Source organism: Lonchura striata, chromosome W (assembly GCF_050655825.1).
Source record: "Lonchura striata isolate lonStrDom1 chromosome W, ASM5065582v1, whole genome shotgun sequence".
Lineage (NCBI taxonomy): Eukaryota > Metazoa > Chordata > Aves > Passeriformes > Estrildidae > Lonchura > Lonchura striata.
Window position 1 is genome coordinate 13336922 of NC_140743.1, and position 4612 is coordinate 13341533.

General features: G+C 47.9%; 1 long non-coding RNA gene across 1 annotated transcript; it reads left to right on the forward strand.

Annotated features, from left to right (window-relative positions):
• The first annotated feature begins 3065 nt into the window (after positions 1-3065).
• LOC146763079 (uncharacterized) lies at positions 3066-4297 on the forward strand. Its single transcript, XR_014952612.1, has 2 exons — positions 3066-3235; positions 3522-4297. It is a non-coding gene; the product is annotated as an uncharacterized LOC146763079 (long non-coding RNA).
• Positions 4298-4612: the final 315 nt, after the last annotated feature.

Consider the following 4612-nt stretch of genomic DNA (forward strand, 5'->3'; position numbering starts at 1 on the left):
GTCCATCTCTGGAGCTGTCAAGAGCCTTTTCCCTTCACATAACTTATTATTTTAACAGGGTCCTTGCAGTTGTTCAGAGGTGAACTTACAGATCATTGAAAGAGAGAAAATTTATAAAATACTGGCCCATCTCCTTTGACATCCCATGCCACTCAGGATGATCTGCTCCCAGGGCAGGTCTCCAGACAAATTCCCTAGAAGCCTCAGTCCTGACTTGCGGTTGTGTGTCTTTAATTTGATATTTGTTTAATATCTGTTTTCCCCCCCCCCATCCCTAAAAACCCCCTCATCTCCAAGTTGCCAATCCTCCCTTTCCCTGCCCCTTTCCCTGGAACCTTCCCTGTCATGTTAGTTCTGCCCTAAACTCCTCCCCTGCTATTCCCTTAGTGGTTACTGTTCCTACACCCCTCCTCCTGAGTTCTGTATAAAACCTCTGCTCCCGCCCCCGAGGGGGTCTTGGGGCTCACTGAATAAAACCATCCCGTTCATCCCCCAAGTCCCGTGCCGCCCTCGTCTGTCCCCCCGCGCCACGAACTGAACTGCAGAGCTTGCAGGGGGAAGCGGCCGCCCGTTCTCTTCCCTCACCGCCCAGCCTGGCACGGCTCGGAGTGCCGCGGCGAGAGGAGCGCATGCCACGCCACAACATTTGGTAGCAAGAGGATGGTTCCCTCCTTCGTCTTGTAAAAAAACCGGGCAAATTCGTGGGGGCTCCCGCCTCACAGAAGAAGAAGGAGGGAAGAGGAAAATCTACAGCCGTAAAAGCTCTGCGGGTGCTATGAGGAGCTGAGCGCCGAGCGAAAAAGATTGAGGCTCCAGGACCCTCTTTGTTCTCACCATCTACCCGCCCTGGAGCAGCCGCGGTGCACGGGCAGCCGGGCTGCAGAGCTTTTTGGCGGGCAGACTTACCCGAGGACACAGAGGGCGGTTTTGGCAGCGGCTCGGGGGAGCCTGAAGAAAGGCTGACCGAGAAGAGGTTCGTTCCTCGGTCAGCATCTGCAGCGAGACCACCGGAGGCTGATAGTGGCCGAAACCAAGGCTTCGGGGACGAGTCTTGGTTTAACGGGAACACCCAGGCCTCCGGAAGGGCCAAAACCGGGAAGGAACATCCCCAGTTTTTAGCGCGACTTTTCCATCGAGTCGAAGAGAAGATTCAAGCCATCTCCGTCCGAGCCTGCAAGGTAAGGTAGGCTACACGGGGTGGGGATCGCCCCGACGGGCGGCTGGGTCTGCCACTTTTTTTTTTTTGCATTTTAACCCCCGTCTGCGCCCAGACTGGGGCTGTAGCCTTGCATGTCCCTGGCAGGCGGGTGGGTTTTCCTTTTCTGGGGGAAGCTAGCACTGCGTGCTATTCTTCGCCTAGTCTTCTGTGGGGACCTAGATTGGATCGCTTTTTCTTCTCCTCGAAAATGTTGTCTTCTCTATCCTCCCCTCCCCATTCTGGGCTGGACGGAGGGGGTAGAAAAGACACCAGTAGGGAACAGCTAAGAGGGCGACACGTTAGCTATAGGAGAGTTGTTAAAAGAGACCCTTTACACCCACGCATTGCGCCGACATCCAGCTGCGTTGGGCCCCCCCCCCCACCTATAAATTTCCCCTTTTTGCTTCTGTGAAGCTCCCTATATCCCCATCCCCTCGGACTTTCCTAAAACCCTTTCCTATCCTCCCCTGGGGATTGCTGTGGCCGAGCCGCCTCAAGTGCCCTGCCAGACACTGCTCAGGCCAAGTGCAGTGTGCCCGGCACCCCCTCCCAAGATGGCGCTAGCCACGCCGCTTGGAACCCATTTCCCGCCTTGACCCTTCTTTTCCGCCCCTGGTTTCCCGCCAGTCCCATTTCTCTCCCAATAGCCCTGCACCATCCCTGCACGAGGCTAGTCCCTATTGTGGGGAGGTGGGGTTGGATATTCCCCAATCCTTCTTCTGGCTCTTCCTCCGGGGGGAAGGTCGGGAGGGATCTTCTTCTGAGGAAATGGAGCCGAAACCTGGGACTGGGGATCCGTCATTTTGTCTTCCCCCTAAAATGGCAGCACCCCAGTCCACCCCTTACCGATACCCCCTGTTAATCGTGGCAATCACTAATTAAGTGACTGTCTGAATCACTAATTAAGTGATTGTCTGATTCCCCTATCCTATTCCTTAATGTACCCTACCCAATACTCCTTTTTATTTAACTACGAATTCCTCTTTTTGCTTTTAATTATTTTTTTAATAATCTATTTGTTGAGTTATATTTTATAGAAAGAAATATCATCCCAGTTAATTAGTACTCAAGATATTATGCCCACCTCGCAAACAAACATTCAAATTGAACAAACCACATCGCTATCCGCTGACTCTGCTTTAAGACAAGCGCCGTTATCCGCTGACTCTGCTTTAAGAATTTGAGAAGCTGAACATCGCAAACGCCGTAACGAAGCAAGTTTTAAATCAGATGAAGTCACAAATCCTGCTATGCTTTGTACCCTTAATTTGGACTTTCGTTTAGGACAATTTTATATATTCCAGATGAAGTTTTTATATGTTTCATGTGTTGTAATCACAATTAGTTTATCATTTTTTGATGTCTTTCAACTTATGTTTTTTTTAATAATATGTAATGTTACAATTTAATTCAATATTAAGTTGTTTTGTTATAATTATAATTAATTCAGTCTTTTCTAATATTTTTTGACTTAAAGGCTGTGTTTTTAACCACTATTGCTACAGGAATCGCATAACTAGTATATCGCTTCAGGCTTGCTGCATTGCTGCGAAGTTTAAAAATTTATTAGTTATATTTAGTTGATCTTTTATTATATTTAATTCCAATAATTCCATTTAATTATTTTATTTAAATTAGATAGTTGTAATTTTAATCATTCTAATTAAATTTTTAGTTTAATTTCTGTCAATTATTTCATTCTATTTCAATAGTTTCAATTATTTACATTGTTTTAGATTGTCACTCAGAGCAGCAAAACAGCAAGTTTTGTACAGTCTTATGTCTGATTTAGGCTGTTACTACTCTTCCTGCCCTATTGTCGTGGTTTGACATGGAAAGATAATTTTTTCCGGAAGGAAGAGGTCAATTTAGATATTGACCAATTGAAAGTAGACACGCCTCTGAGAACACAGAGGGGTTGAAAGCAGAATTCCCAGGGGAACTCGCTCTCTTTGGTTCCGGTCAGCGTGCAGTGCAGACCTTCCCCCGCCCAGCCACGAGCTGGGTGGGGGAGGGGAAGCCCCCATGGCCTGAAAGGTAGGCCGAATGCCCCAAGGGTGGTGAAAGGACTGGAACCGGGCTGGCCCCTGCAGATGGAAGGGTGGAAGAAATCTGGGATGTCTCCATTTCCCCCCCCCAGAGTTCCTCTCCCGAGAGGGAGAGAGAAAGCCGCAAGGAAGGAGGAGCGGGGGGAGCTGCTGCAAGGTGCCCGGTTGTGTGGGAGTTGCTGGATGTCCGGGCATCGAGCCATCCTGGGAGTTCGGACTTTTAACCCTTTCCTCGAGAAATGAAAGCTTTGTGAATTTTCTTTTCCCCTCCTCAGTTTGAAAGAGAGGAAGAGGGACACCTTGGACCCTGGGATGTTGGAAGGAGGAATTCTGGATGGGAGGGGGACAAGGAGTGGCTTTTGGCTGGACTTTTCCATGTTAGCCACAACCTGAACCAAATCTTCTCCTTCAAGAGGGACTGTGTTTTGGGAGGATGCCAGTGAGTCAAGAGACCTGCTTCAGCTGAGAAAAAAGACAAAAGTGGAGTGAACAGAGAAAAGGTTAGGGGGTTTGTGGTGGCGCCCCCTTTCCCTGGAAAGGAAAGAGAAGAGAAGAAGATCTCTGTTCTTGAGCCCTCGGCCCCAGGGGAAAATGGGGGGGGACTGTGGTCCCGAACAATGAAAAACTGAAGTGTTGTTTTCTCCCCTCTTGGCAGGGCATCCTTGAAAGGGAAAATCCTAAAAGCAGTCTGACCATCCATGCATTGGTGGTGAGAGCACTGTGCATGGAAAGGAGAAGGGTCACCATGGCAAACTTTTTCTCCAGGCGGTGCCATGTGTGACATGGAAACACAGGATGTGGAGCTGTGTTTCTTGGGGGGTCTGTGGCACAGGAGAGACTCTGTTCCCTTGATGGACTGAGTATCGATTGCTTGGAGGGTGGAAACCTGATTGGGGTCCAGATTGTGTCTCACTGTGGTTTGTTGGAGTTGGGTGGTGGGGGGAGGAATGTTTTGCAAGGTTTTCATTTGATCTTTGTGTGGTTTTTTTCCCCCCTTCTTTAGTTTTCTCTTTTCTTTAGTAGTAGTAGTTTAATAAAGTTTTTTTCCTGTTATTAAGCTTGGGCCTGCTTTGCTATATTCTAGATTCCACTTCACAGCATTCAAGGTAGGGATCACATTTTCATGGGGGCACTGGCATTGTGCCAGTGTCAAACCATGACACCTATAAATGCAATAATGTGTCTTTCATGTCCTTTAAGTAATTTACAAAGTTATCATATAATTTTATGTTATATTAATTTGCTTAAACCACAGAATTCTCCTTCCTTTTGTAAAAGAAAAGACGGAGATGCGGTGGTGTGTCTTTAATTTGATATTTGTTTAATATCTGTTTCCCCCCCCCCCATCCCTAAAAACCCCCTCATC